Below are 15,346 nucleotides of genomic sequence, written 5' to 3' on the forward strand. Positions count from 1 at the left end.
CCTGCCCTGGGAAGATTCCTGTTGAATCCCAGCAGTCATTTAACCTTCCGATTATTCTTTCCATAAGAATCTATTCTGTGCAAGGAGCTAGCGCACAGGTAGCCATGCATAAAGCTGTCCTTCCAAGAAGCCTAGGGGAAGGTAAGAAATATAGACAGATATTTCTATATGAAAAGCCCACTACCTTGTCTAGTATAAGGGCTGTAAAGATGAGCTCTAAATATAAATTAGAGAGGAGGTCATTGTTTCGTTTATTTAAAGTGATTGGCATTTGTATGTGCAAAGACTATGAAAGGCATCCCAACTGGACCCGGCAGCATGAGCAGAGGCACAGAGGTGGGGAAGCAACAGATAAGAGAGCCTGGGAGGTCCACTTTGGAGGCAGCCGACACTCATGGGCAGGAAAGAAGGGAACCCAGATTGGAAAGATAAGGCCAATTTTCTGGTAGGTCTTGAAGGCCATGCTAAGGAATTGGACTTTGTAGGCAGGGAGAAGCCATGGAGGACTTCTGGGCGGCGAAGGGTCTCATCAGAATTGTCCATTAGAAGATACGTAATAGAACTGTCAGGGCTAGGATGCTTTCAAGTGATCATCTGGTTCTGTGTTTTTCACGTGGGAACACCTGCAGAACTCTAATTCAGCAGGACAATAGGTTTTATACTAAGAGGAGGTTGGTGGCTAAATAAGCGCCCCCCCCCCCCCCCCGGCCCATGTAGGGTGAAATAAATCTAACAGGTTTCTCTCTTTCCCTTGTTCCTCTCTCTCTTCCCTTCAAACTTACCGCTTCTCTTTTTACATTTAAATTTATTGGGGTCATTAATAAGCTAATGTCTATTGTGAATCTTCAAGTGGAGAACACAGTCAGCGGCTTTGCCAAGTTTACTGCCCACAAAAGCTCTGCCTAGGGTCACTGGGGTTCAGGCTGTGGGGTGAGAATTCCAGTGAACACTTATATTCGCTACTCCGATCCAGCGCCTCCTAGTGGTCCAGAAGTGATAACGCGCGAGATTAGTAAAACAGCCCCAAGCTGTGGGCAAGAGCAGGTCCTGGAAAACAGCTGTTTTCGGTCTCCCAGAAGGTAGACCTGCTAAAAGACTTCACATGAAGTTGTATCTGCAGCATGAGGGTCCCTTATGGGGTCCCTTATGGACAAGCAGGCCTGACTAATGTGAACTGGCTTCCTCTGCTTGAAAGTTCTAAAGCTCGCCATGTTATAGGATCCTTGTCACTGTTCAGAAAATGACTCGGATTTACCCGGACAACCCAGGCGATTCACATCCAGGGCCTGGCTTAATAAATAACAGCTGTCAGCAACCTTACACTCAAGACTTATGATACTGGTAACAGAAGTCAGGGGGAATAGTTGGAGCTCCATTTCCTTCTCTCTGCAGCAGAGAAATGTATCGAGTAGGAAAGCTGACGGCACGCACACATTCTACCCCTCTGAAGAGTAAATGTGTGATAACCAAATGAGTTTCCCATTTAAAAAAAATTACTATTTTACTCTCATTTCCTTCAGCCCACTCAGGCATAGTCTAGGCACTAGTAAAGCCAAACAGAACACAATAAGGCAACACTGTCTTGAGAAATAAATTTATCCACATTTGAGGGCCCTGGATCAGATATATTTGAAGAACAAATGCACCTAGTTTATAGATAATTTGCTTTCCCCGTGTTGTGGATTCAGAACCAGTCTACAGAGAAGTAGGAGACTTCAAATCACGGAGCTTAGTTTTTGTTCGCTGTGTACACTTCCTGGGTACTAAGACAACATTCGTCGACTCAACAAATATCAACTTGGCCCTTCAGAATCTTCAGCACTAAGAATTTCAGGCCAACTAATTGCTTTAGATTTTAATTTTAACCTTATATAAAATTTTACATTTTAGATAGAGTGTTAGAGATGAAAGGTATTTTAGAACCTTCTCACGAATTGGCTCACTTTGCCGATGAGGAAGCCGAGACTCCGAAGTTGAGTGTTGCAAAGCCCAAGGCTGTTTGTGTGGGTCCTCTGCGTGAGGAGGAAGTGCCAGGGAAGGAAAGAGCCAGGAGGGGGCGCTGTGGGATCAGGCATGAAAAGGCAATTACGGTTAATTAGAATTGTTAATAGAAGAGATCATATATAGAAATGTAATTTGTGAAGCAGCCGGTACTGTTTCCATTATTATACTTCAAAAATACTGTTCCTAGCTGTGTTGATGGTCCTCTACTTACCCACCAGTCTTGGAGGGGCACCTACAACAGTTAAAGGCAAAGACTGAGAACTGGATGTGGCTGATGATGGGGAAGAAGGGCCATGGAAGAGAAAAGATTGTACAACGGATGAAAATTTAGTAGAAAATTTTTAAGCGAAGCTTTCCCTCTACTGTTATCATTTTCTTTCCTTGTCATATCTCAAAGACATTTCTCCTTAGAATGATGGACTCATCCATCAGTCACTGTTAGGCTATATGTCTATTTGCCTCCTCCTTAATATGTCCCCAGGCCTTTGCACAAGACAAAATTTGCACAAAATCAGTCTGAACTTCCCCCTGTCTGCTCTTGATTTGGTCAATACTGACAGTGTGAACATTAGGTAACAACAACCTGAAGTGCTCTCTTCTGAACATCTGTAGCTTTGGAAAGAGGGAGGACTCCGACTGGAGATCAGTAGTTGATGAGGAAGAGTGGAACCAGATGCCATTTTTTCTAGAAGAATATTTTCAAGTCATAATCAAGTTGTGTGTGGATTTGAAGAAGTGAAGTCTTCATGGTTGGTGCATAGACTAGTTGGTCTATAATTCCCCTAGCTTCCCCAGTTTGCTTAAGCCCTCTTTCAATACATTATTTTTATGGTTGGCACTATAGAAAGGTTTCTTCAAGAGCCTGTACCACACCCACTAGGGATCACATTCCTGAACCTCCAGCTTCACCAGGAGTGCAATGACAATTACTTACAGGAACAGGGAGCTCACATTTATTGAGGCCATTTTGAGTTTGGCAGTGTGGTGGGCACTTCAAGCATGTCTTCACTCATATGCACAACCACATTCCAAAGCAGATATCACTGCTCTCACTTTCATAAGTGAGAAACCTGAAGTCCATTTTAGCTAGAAAGTATAGCCCCAGATTAGCATCTGTACGTCTGCTTACAATGTTCAGCTTTTGACATCATTCTAATGGTTTTCTGATATGGGGTTTCCAGGAGACACCAAGGGGCTGACAAGGGATGGTGGGGGTAGGGAGAGGCCCAAACATGCCAGTGTCTTCCCTCTTACCAGTTCACATATTAGACTTCCACAGATGCTTTCCTTTGAACAAAGGCTCTCTTAATTAAACAAAAGGTCAAAACCACGGTCTGCCAAACTCCTTCATTAGGCAGAATGTTTCCTTAGAGAAGTACAGTCTGACACTGCAGCAACTCCACATTTGTTCCTGTTGCTCAATGTGACAGCAATGGACACGGCTTGAAGGAAGCGAGCCGCTACGCGGGGCCTGGACGTATGTATGTCATTCCAAGATGTACAGCGTAAGCACATTTTCTGTATCAGTTTCTCCCTGGATTTGCTTATGTAACGTCTTTTATCTCTACGCCAAAGGTCCTGAAAAGCATTCCCAACTGCCTCATGAAGATGTCCCTTAGCTCTTTATCATGTGATAGAAACCATTTAAATCAATGTCCCTTGCCTGCAGGGAACACTTTGAGGCATTTCACAGTTAACATTAAAAAGATTATGGTCTTGGTCACCAAGCAGTTTATAAATTCATAGGTCCCTGATGGTCCAAGACTGTCTTTCTCAAGCTCCTTGTCATGCTTGTCAGGCCTGATAAAAGAATCTCCCAGTCTCTCAGGCCTCTGAGGGTCTGTGGTTCACATGTCACCAGCTCCAGTTTATTGCACGGCGCCCCTTTCCCACATACAGCAGACAGTCCTGCCGCTTGTCCCCCCAACCTTGAGGCTGTGTATTGATTGATTGCCTTTCTGCCCTGTTCTTTATCGTTCTTTATAATTTCATGATGCCCTTCTCTTGCGCTCTGTGGCAACACTCACGTGTTGGACAGGAATGGAAGCATCGCCTTTGATAGGGTCCGGTCCTAAGGCAAGATTTCAGCTCAATTTGGCTGAAACTCAGGCTTCCCCTGGGCTGGCCCAGGCTGTGGACCTGTTGGACGCCTCTCCTCCGGCTCCAGGAGCCCTCTTCAGTGTGATGACACCGAGTGTTCGCTAGATGGCGCTCAATAGCAAAACAAGTAGGAAGAGACTTAGGGGATGAAATTTTAAGAGCCCCAACTGCTTTCGGTCTTCTTAAAAACCACTGTGCGGTGTCCGCTGGTGGAGGGAAGAGAAATTTGGAAGGAACTCGCGCGGTGGCGGAAGGAGCTCCAAGGGACGGCTGATAGAGCCATTAGTACTGCGAGATGACCGCGACAGGTCGGGCCGCGACAGCTGGGGGAAGGTAGCGGACACTCCTGGATCTTTTCCCGTTCCCAAAAGGCAGACCTAGGGCTCCGGAGTTCGAGGCAGGGGGGACACCCCCACGCCCGGGCGCCCAGCCTCACCAAGCCTCACTCCTGGACGCGGTGACTAGATTTCCCGCGGATGGATGGGGAGTAAACCCGGCCAGGTGCGCGCACCTGCCGCTGCAGGGTGGGGGTGGGGAAGGGCTGGGTGGGAGTAGCTGTAGTGCCATCTCTCCCTCCCTTCCCAGCTCATTGCCAAGGTTGTGAGGTTCCAGTTTCTCTTTGCCCAGAACATGAGAGGATGACAAACCTACCCGTCCCAGTCACTGGTAGTACGCAGGGCGCAGGACACGTGCTTAGCTCACCATACTCCTAAGTACTCAACATGTTTTAAATTCTTTAAAATCCAAAACAAAACAAAACAAAACAAACAAAAAAACAAAACAAAAAAAAACCCCACAATATAATCCACGCTGGGTATTCGTCTTTATACCAATAATCATAAGGTATAATTTTAAGTATTTTTACTTTTATTGATTTTTTGACTGACTTATTTTAAAGATTTTTAATCTTTTTGAGAGAGAGAGGGAGAGATCACGAGCCACAGCAGGAGGGGGAGAGAGAGTCTCAAGCAGACTGTGCTGAGCCAGGGATCGATTTCGGGACTCCTCAGGACCCTGAGATCATTCCCTGATCGGAAACCAAGACATTGGGGTGGAATTGACTATGCCACCCAGGAACCCCTAATTTTAAGTATTTTTAGTAATTAATGTTAATATTTTTATTAATATTCAATGAAAGGCCTAGAGCTCACAAAATCTTAATGCAACACTGGTGGTCTACCTCCTTCTCAAGATGGGAATGTTACCAACAGCGTTTGGTGCTCAGCACTCAGTAATTTGTATGGATATGCCTATCCCCTGAGGGTTCTTTTGAGCTCTATTCAGGGACCTCACCTTCCACACAGGCCCAGCTGGTTTATTTTCCCAAATCCTGAGAACATTCCAGGATTTGCTGGACCAGCAGAGGGAGTGGGTCGGCTTATGGCTGCTGTCAGGGTTGCTGCCTCCAGGGAAGTGCCCTGGGTGGAGGAACCATCCCGGGAACAGTCTGTGCCCTCGGGAATGTAGCTTAGCATCTTTAGTCCCACTCAGCCATTCTATAAAATGGGTTATTTAAACCAGATCATCGCTACTGTCCCTCAAATATCTATCTCCTGTTCTAGGTGTCCTAAGGGAACCGCACCGCTGGACATTACTGGGACACATCCCTCTAGAACTCCTCATGGAACTCAGTGATCAAAATAATGTTAAGAAGAATCTATAACCTGAGTTAATACTTCATTGTTTTATTATTTTGTTATTGACCAAAACATGTTTTGCTCCTGCCTTAGAGAGGAAGGACAGGATTAGAGAATAATCATTCAATGATACAGCACCAGGCATGTGGCTGGAGCTTAATTAACACACATTTGTGGAATTGAGTGAGTTACTAACAGGAGTTCTTTCTGGGTTAAAGGGACATGTAATGTGAAAAATTTCGGGTTTCATTTTAATCATCCACCGTTCTTAAAACAATAATCACAAACTGTTGAGCGTAGGCTCTCAGAATCTCTTCCTTCTGTGAATGGATGTGTGAATGCCCTTACACATCTTGTCCTGGCTCAGAGACTAAAGGATTCTTTCTGCTCTCCCTCATTATTCATATCTGCCACACTGAGGCGTTTTGGATGCATTGGTGTTAGGACTTGAGTGTCCCAGGAATCAGGGGGTGGATGGAGAGCTCTGAGAGCAGGGGCTGTGGAAGGGGGCCTGGCAGCGGGGCTGAAGCCCAGGCTTCATGCAGGCTTTGCATTCAGGGGTTCCGTGAAGGATTCCAGGAGTATGTTAAACTCACATGTGGGATGAGGACCCTGGCTGAAACTCTGGAGAGGGCTAAAGGTACCTGGAGGTCTAGGCAAAGCTGGGGTTCCCTCATGGAAGCAGGTGTTAACAGAAAATCCCCATGATGGCATCCCAGGAAGCACAGGGCAGTAGCAGTGGAAAAACAAGAGAGGAGGCCAGAGACAGGACGGGGGTGGGTTAGGGGAGGGTGGGGCGGGGAAGGGGGGGGCAGAGGCTGGGAGTGTCTCCTGGAAGGAGAATTCCTGCGGGTGCCTCAGCTCAGAAGGGACACTCCTAGCAGAGCCAAGAGTACATGTGAAGGGGACATTAAGAAGTTCAGGACTTTTTTTTCTGAAAGTGAAATTTTTCTTTTCTTTCTTTTTTTTTTTTTGGCATTCTAAAAATATAACAAAATATTATAGGAAATTTCACTTGGTGAAATGTGAAATCTAACAATTCATTTAAGGTTAATTAAAATTAAGTGTGTTGTAATTTTTTTTCTAAGTAGATTAAACAACATTTGTATACCCAGTAAGAGGGTTGATAAGACTCTACAGGGCGCCTGGGTGGCTCAATCGTTAAGCATCTGCCTTTGGCTCAGGTCGTGATCCCAGGATCCTCAGATGAGTCCCACATAGGGCTCCCTGCTCGGCAGGGGGTCTACTTCGCCCCCTGCCCCTCCCCCTGCTCATGCTCGCTCTCTCTCACAAAAATAAATAAATAAAATCTTAAAAAAAAAAACAACTCTTATAAAGAGGTAGTAGACAGACTTGAAGAAAGCACACAAAACTGCTACCAAGTTCCAGCTGCAGCCCTTGGTGATTGTGTGACAAGTGTTAAGTTATTTACAATTCTCTGATACAGTTTCTCTGTATAATGAGAAATACCTACTTTTCATAGTTATTTATTAAGATTTAAAATAGCGTCAGTTACTAGTAGCTGTTATTGTTTTTATGGTCACTACTGTGATAAGTGACATCTATCACCTTTTCAGAGCTGGCAACTAAAGGGTTTGTTCTGGCTGGAGGCATCCTGGATGCCAGAGTATAATTAATTTCAATGTTCACCATTTACCAGCCTTGAAATCTCCCATTTTTGAGGAGACTTCTTAGGAATTCAAGGAGAGAGTGAGTTAGAATAAGTATGTGTAGTTTTGCATTGTTGAAATTTTCAACCTGCACAACTAACTGGCATGAAAGCCGTACTTGCTTCTAAAGAATTTTCAGAGCAGCCTAAATGAAAGACGACTCTAGCTGCCAGGATGCCTGCAGAATCGTGAGCAAGCTGTGATTTATTCCGTCTTTCAGTTGATAAATCACAGATAGTTCTAACATTGGTTTATACTTTCTATATCATAGATTCCTTTATTCGGAATGTTTTCAAAAGCTGAATGGCAACCACATGCGGCGATAACACTGTGTCACTTCTCCTACATGTCTGTACCTCTGCAGATGTCATTTGGTTTAACCGATTACTGGCCCTCATTTAGAGACACAACCAGGAATTCAGACGCTGATCTGAATGTGGAATGCTACCCACCTAGAAATCTCATGAGAAGTTTCAAAATTTCTCTTCTTTTCTTTAGTCTAAAGGTAACCATGGGATAATATTTCCCCCTCCCAGTATTACCATGACAAACTACATTTCCACCCTGACGTTAGGCCAGAAGAAAACAAATGAAAATGACTTGACTGGATTTTGCCTCAAGTTTTGCCAATAGAATTAAATAAGTCATCTATTTGGACATTCCCTGTAAATATGATAAAATCAGGGCTAGAAAAGAAATGCTAAGTCCTCTGACCAAGACTGCCTTAACCTTTCCCTCAGCTTGACTAACTCTAGACCCTTCACTTCTCTTTTCTTAGTGTAGCTAGTTTACAAAACTTGTAAATTCATTCTCTGCTCCTTTGAGATGTCAATCTTCTTTAAAGCTTTTTGCCAGTATTACAACTCAAGACTGTCTTCCCCAAGGACCTAGGAACCATTCCTTTGAAACGTAAGCATCAAAGAAGTAGCACCCCTGTCTCCCAGTCTCTGTGGGAGGGTAGGATCCTTGCTCTATATTGTAAGCCAGGAGGGGGACAGGCCATGTGGACGGCCTCATTTTCTACTTCATCCCAACCTCACTAAGATCTCACCTCTGCTCTTGCCATTCTGGTAGACTGCTTTTCCGAAGCGTTCTAGCAACCTCTGGACGATCCTCTTAAATGACTGCCATGCATTGTTCGCTCACAGCTGCCGAAATCGCTGAATGTCCTTCTCTCCTGCTCTTCTCTCCCCAGCTTCAGCAACACCATCTTTGGCTCCTTTCAGTGACAATCCTTCTATTCCCCATGAAGTGTTGGGGTTCCTCAGAGGTTCAGTCCCAGTTCTCCTTTCTTCCTGCCCTACATCTTGTCCTGGACCATTTTTTCACCTCTTCTCTGGTTTCAACTGAGGGTTCCCAAATGTGTATTTTCCACACGGGCCTCTGGCCTCAAGACACCTGCTTCATAGGATAGCAGTCAGTTCACCGAATGTCCATTTCTGTAAAACTGGTTTTCCCCAAAACATTTTCTGAGTATTTTTATGTCCTTAAGATAGCTTATTAATTTCACTTTGTTTTCTGCATTAAAAACTTTAATGAATCAATCTATGTAGCTTTTGTAGTTATATATTTTTGCAAAGTATTTTTAAAATTGGCAATATTTTAGGAATGATGAGCTATATATATATATATATATATATACCCACATATATATATATATTTTTTTTTTTTTTGAGAGAGTGCACCCCTGTGCACGCAAGGTGGGGGGAGGGGCATTGAGAGAGGGAGAGAGGGAGAGAGCAAGAATCTTAAACAGATTTCACACCCAGTGGGGAGCCCATTGTGGGGCATGGTCCCAGGACCATGGAATCATGACCTGAGCCGAAATCAAGAGTCCAGAGATCAAATGACTGCGTCAACCAGGTTCCCCCAGATTATATGTTTTAATTTTGTAATTTTGAGACTGCTTTAAGGACTGTTTAGTACCTAGTTTGAAGACTTTTTGAGTTTTTATAAAATTTTATTGAACTGTAAAAGACCACAGTCATAAAAAAAGAAAGGAAGAAAGAAAAGAAAAGAAAAACAGGACACCAGAGTGGTGCATAGAGATCCAACAGGGGCTTTTAGACATCCTGGCCTCAAATGCACTGGCTCAGCACGCCTTTCCCTTCCAGACTGAGCTCCCTTCTTTCGTTACTTCATGTCCGAAGCTGCTAGCACAGTGAAATAACGGAAGTACCCTGATCATTGTATTTGTAGACTTAATTATAGCTCTTTGCATATATATCTATTTCTCTTGGTTGATAGGGATTTGGCTCCTTGAGGGCAGGGATCCACTTTTGGGGTTCTAGTGTCTGTAATAGTGTCTGACTGGTAGCAGATAATCCCTACTTAATATATGAACAGGGGCCCAATCATGATTGTATTATCATTTATCATTTATTTGTCTAACTTTTCTATAATAGCAAAGATAAGGGCCAGAGGGAGTAAGATGCTGGTGGTTTAAGAAAAACCATCCAACAATAGGAAATAAAGAGAAACATGGACCGCATTAACCTTAAAAGTCATCCTAGAGCACTAACAAGCCCAGTAAGCCCCCCTCCCCACTCCCCCCAGCAGATAGGGATCACCTGTGGGCCAACCCAGCCAGCTGCCTGCATTTTTACGGGCTGCAAACTAAGAAAGAGTTTTTAGGTTTTTAAATGGTTATATAAGTACCTACATTATACCCTTGATTTGCCTTTTGGCTTACAGAGCCAAATATTTACTATCTGTCCCTTATAGGCACACTTTGCTGACCCCTAAAATGCGTCAACTTTGTCTGATTTACCATTTGCTCTTGGTGATGGTGTCTTACAACTCCAGAGAGTAGAAGTTACTGTATAGAAAACCGATAAGATGAAAGGGTGGTACTTTCTGTTTTCTATTTAGCACGACATCCTTATTTCATCATTCTGCTTTGTTCTCTGGCTGTATAGAGTTCCCTTTCCAGAGCCTCTTTACACCAGATTTGTCATCCTAATGATTCCCTTATTAATGAGTGAGGTAAAACTTTGATATACGCTTACTCCCTGTTTGTATGAAAATTACGTTTTCCACATTCTAAGGGTTATTCCTTGATAAGGGTTGGGCGAGGAAGAGATGGGTAGGGCTGGTGGCTCCCAGGCCTGGGCAACATTGGACATGAGGCAGGGGAACCTCCAGGGTCTCGCAGCCTACTTCTGATCGCCTGTTTCTCCCAAGAAGGTGGGGAGGGAAGGGCAAGGGGTGAGACACAAAGTAAGTGTTGCTGTATTTGGCCATCCTGGTTGGGAAAAGGTTAAAATTATAGGATGCCTTTTCTGTTTTCCAAGCATAGATTATTGGGATTTTCTCCCAGAGATAAAGCTGGGTATTTATTCCTGGCACATGGTACTTCCTGCAGCTACCCCTTTTCTCTTTAAAGTTTTCCCCCTTTTAATTCTCTTTCCAGGAGAGTTTTCTCAACAGACTGGGCCAGAACCAATGAGTTCAAGTAAACACTGGCAAGATCAAACATGAATCAGGGAGGTTCTTTGTATTTGCTAGATGACCTTCTGGAACTATCTGGGATTTTGATTCTAAGTGCCCCTCAGACCTCTTTTAATATATGCTGGCAGCTGGGCACTGTTGCACATCAGCCCAAGCCTTAGACACTGGAAAAGACTATGCTAGCAAGAGAGCCAGGGGCTGTGTAAATTGGAATTTGAGTCCCTGTTCTTCAGGAACCTGAAGTAATTATCTTCATTTGGGGCCCAGGGACCCGAGAAGCAACATGATCAGCTGGTTGCACTGGTTGGTTGTACTAGGAGGACATTTTAATCAGCTTGCCTGTCAGTCACCACGACAGCTTATACTCCAGTATACCACTAAAAGGAGAAAATCTGGATCAGTAGGTCACGTTGAAAACCTAGGAGCAAAATAGCTGTCATATTCTAGATTAAAGAAGAAAAAAGGAAGAAAACTATTGAAAATCATCTACATTTGTCTCCTCAATTTGTTTTAAAATCTAGACACCCATTTTTTTCTATGACCACAATACTAATATTGTGCACATTCCCCCAAACTAAAATCATACAGGAGAACTCAGGCTAGACATTCAGGCTAGAGACACTTTACTGTAACTACAGGGTTTTTTTGTTTGTTTGTTTCGTTTTGTTTTAAATGGCATTTTAAAATTCAGGTTCAAGAAGTTTTATAAGATAAGCAGATTAATAGACATAAGAAGTTCATTACCTCTGTTGAGAAGCAATGGTGGTGAATGGTTTAGGGTTGGGGCCATCCCTGCCTGAACTAGGACAGGACGTGAATAGGGAAGAGGAGCTCTGGACGGTGTGAGGATGAGGTGGGGGTGTGCGGGTCTGTCGCTGGGGTGGGTGCCTGACTGCTACTCACTCTTGGGTGGCCTTCTCTCCTTGCTCCATCCCCAACCCCTTCCAACCACTGCAGCTGGCACTACTGCCACAGATACATGTGTGTGTGTGTGGCCGGCATCCTGCTTCTCCAGATCTGGTGCTGACCAAACTCTACTCAGCCTCCCTGGAGATTCTCAACTTGATCTCCACTTTTGAGCTTCAGTGTTCCCCTCTTTGTTGTCCAATTTTAGCAAGAAGAATTTCTTCTCAGTAAGTTCCATCCACTGCCCTCCACCCTGCTCTTTGGTTATAAATTCCCACTTGCCCATGCTGGAGAGTCCCCTCTCCCCTACGTCAAGACCCCACTGCAGTGGTCCCTACGTCCATCGAGATGGCCCTCCTTGAATAGTCTTCCTTACCATCTTGCCAAGTGTCATCGAATTATTTTTTTCTTTTTTGGCAGTACTGGCTATCTTGGTGGCTGCTCAGCCATCTCCAGCACCAGCCACCACAGGTTGTCTCACTGCGGGAGACCAGCCCAGAGGGACTAGAATTCTCTACATTAATATCTAGCCCTAAATACTCTCTTGCCGTCAGACAGTGGGTCTCAGTGAAATGGGATTTTAAAGGAAAATTCAGTGCTTTCTTCATTATGCTTCAGTGATTCCCAAACTAAAGAAATTTGTAGCTGAAAGTGGCATATCAGAAACTGTTCATTACAAAGTCTTTTTGAATGAAACAGCAGAAGTCTGATCACTCTAAAGTATCCCCCTTTGAGCATCCTGCAAATTCTTTCGGGCAGGGACTGAATTCCATGTATTCATGTCTTATGTGGTGGTGGATAATGCTTATTGTTTTGGATTAAGCATGCAGAAGATGGTCAAGGTCTGATAATCAACCACTTGCTGGTTGGGCAAGTCTACCCTTTGCCTTTGGGAAAATAATTAAACCAGGATCTCTAGGGAGGTGGTGAGGAGCTCACCTCATCTCCCCGCCTATTCATACCTTCTTCCTTTCCACCCCTCCCCCCATTGATTGGAAGAAATGCTTTTGGGGGCAGGTTGGCACAGTGGCCTTTCCCAGTAAATAGGAACCCTTTTAGGTATTGGATTTATCCATTTTGATATATATAGAGAGAGAGGAATTTGTAAAGTTACATTGTTATATATTTTTAACTTTTATAAAATCTTATTTTGGCTTTCTAACTCTGCTGTCCTCAAATCCTTTGGTTCAGGCTTTACTTATGTCCTAGCTGGCTCACTACAGCCATTTCTTGGCAGACTTCATCCATCCGTCCATCTGTCCATCCATCCATTATTCTGTGAGTTTTCAATGTATCAGCAATTCAGATTTTTCTCATTCTCTAAGTATCTAGTAAGAAATAGCGGTAAGGTAATGTCCCAGGCTGTCCCATGTGCTCTGGCCTCCCTTGTTGTTCTAACATTAAAAGAATAAATTGCTCATGTACCCCACAGTAGATAAGGCAGTCTGGAGGCATTTCTGGGATAGCTCCGTATAAATTTGTCTCCAGCAGGGACTGAAACCAAAGTTAACAGCATCTCGTTTTGGTTGCTTTTGGCTTTTTAGAGGAAAAGCTACATAGTCCTACTGGTCCCAGGAAATAAGCACAATTTCAGTTCCAGCCTCCATACAAATACCCTGTCAGGGTACTTTTTATTGTTCTCACTGGTGCCCTACGCAGAAGGACCCTTTGCTCAAAGTTATTAAGGACAGTGTTACCGTATTAACTACCAATATTCCTTAGTTGGCTGTGAAGTAGTCTGTAGTATGCTGGGTATTGTGAACATTTGTTCAGTTAATCCTCACAACTGTTTATGATCCCCATTTTCCAGTTGTGGAAATTGAGTGCTGCCATTAGCGCATAGGATTCACATTCAAGGACTATGGCCCTCCCAAGTCATTGCTGTGCTGTGTTTCCCTCCAACATCACACGGTCCCCTTGGCATCCCTGGCAATGTGTTACCAGCTTCCTGCTGTCTTTCTAAGGCGCTACTTAAGTGGCACCTTCGCTGAGAAGCCCGTCTCCAGAGCAGCACACCTGAGTTCTCCCGTCTCAACATGGCTCCTTACGCTGACCTTCTCATGTTGTTGGATGGGTCTCTAAGTCAACTGTCAGTTCTCTAAGGGAGGAAGGAGGCTGGACTCTCACCTCTGTTACACTTTCCAAGTTCTGTACACATCCCTGCTCATTGCTTTCAACTGACTGGAGAAACTGGTCTCCTGATCCTAATTGGCAGGGACCCCCCTGGTTCCTTCTCAGTTCTGAGGTGGTTTTCAGGGGAAGAGGCAGTATATTACCAGCATTTAGGAGGTCTTTGATTTCTTGGGGGGTCCTTAGGGCTTTCTTAGCTGCCCCTGTTCAGAGGTAAGCACTCCCAGACTCAGTGCCTAAGGGTGATCTATCTTTTTAATGATCCTGTTTACTGAAATAGGAGGCAATTTTCTTTAAGTTGCTCAAAGTTCTGTTCTGTCAAAGATAAGGGTCTCCCAACTGAGCCTCTTTGTTTGCATTTTGCCCAAGGCCCCTTTTCCCTGGGCCTTCATTGTAGGTCGACAGAAAGCTAGAGAGGATGTTAAAGATTCACTTCACTAATTCACAACCAATTAGGAAACTTTGTTTTGAACCTGACTAGAATGTAGCAGGGGCAGTAGATTTGGAGACTTGCCCCTCCACACTCTGGGGTATTTAAAAAAAAAATCTTCCTTTGATTGGTTAAAACAGATAATTTTTTTTTTTTATAAACATATAATATATTTTTTTCCCCAGGGGTACAGGTCTTGAATCGCCAGGTTTACACACTTCACCGCACTCACCATAGCACATACCCTCCCCAATGTCCATAATAACCCCACCCCCTCAACCCCCCTCCCCCCAGCAACCCTCAGTTTGTTTTGTGAGATTAAGAGTCACTTATGGTTTATCTAAAACACAGAATTTTGAAAGTAGTGGTGGCAACAGTTCCTGATTTGGGCATAGCTGGTTACAGTGGTACACACAGCATGTTTTATTATCAGAACGAATATAAAATAGAATTTGCTTTCTACTATGTAGCTTTGGGCTAACCCCCATTATCTTCAAAAGTTTTCTTCACATCTAACACTTCTCTGTTTTAACCTCTGCATGGAAGCTGATCTAGGGTGTACAAATGGGAAGGGACATTATTTTCTCCTTTCCTTGTTGATGGTGCAGTGGCTTTTTTTCCAAGTTTGGATTTTGGTCTAATGATTAGTTTTCTTTCCTCAGGACACTGTTTTAGTCTTATCCTGAATTGTGCTATTAGGAGGCAATTCTGATAGTTAACTATGACTGGAAGGTTTCTTAGGTAGAAACCCTCCAGGTTGCTGCAGTTTGCTAAGAAAGTGATTCTGACTTCTAGCAGAATGCAAAGTGGCTTGGCTGTGGGGTACATTAAAATAAAAAAAACAACAACAAAAGCAATCTCTGAAGGCACAGCAAAAGTTGTGTTCTGAGGGGGAAATTAAACTCCCAGACTGTGAAGCACGAGGTGTGCTTGTTTTCTACTCTTTGATGTAGGAAAACAGAACCTGCGTGGTTTAGGGCCCTACCTTTCTAATAAGGTGATCCATTAGCTTCCAAAAT

At 43.9% G+C, this 15,346-nt stretch overlaps 1 protein-coding gene across 2 annotated transcripts in view; it reads right to left on the minus strand.

Moving 5' to 3' along the window:
* IMPG1 (interphotoreceptor matrix proteoglycan 1) overlaps positions 1-15,346 on the minus strand; it is a 126,283-nt gene that overhangs the window by 9,486 nt on the left and 101,451 nt on the right. The gene's annotated exons all lie outside the window — the stretch shown is intronic.

This window comes from Lontra canadensis, unplaced genomic scaffold (assembly GCF_010015895.1).
Source record: "Lontra canadensis isolate GAN:19392208 unplaced genomic scaffold, GSC_riverotter_1.0 scaffold47, whole genome shotgun sequence".
Taxonomy (NCBI): domain Eukaryota; kingdom Metazoa; phylum Chordata; class Mammalia; order Carnivora; family Mustelidae; genus Lontra; species Lontra canadensis.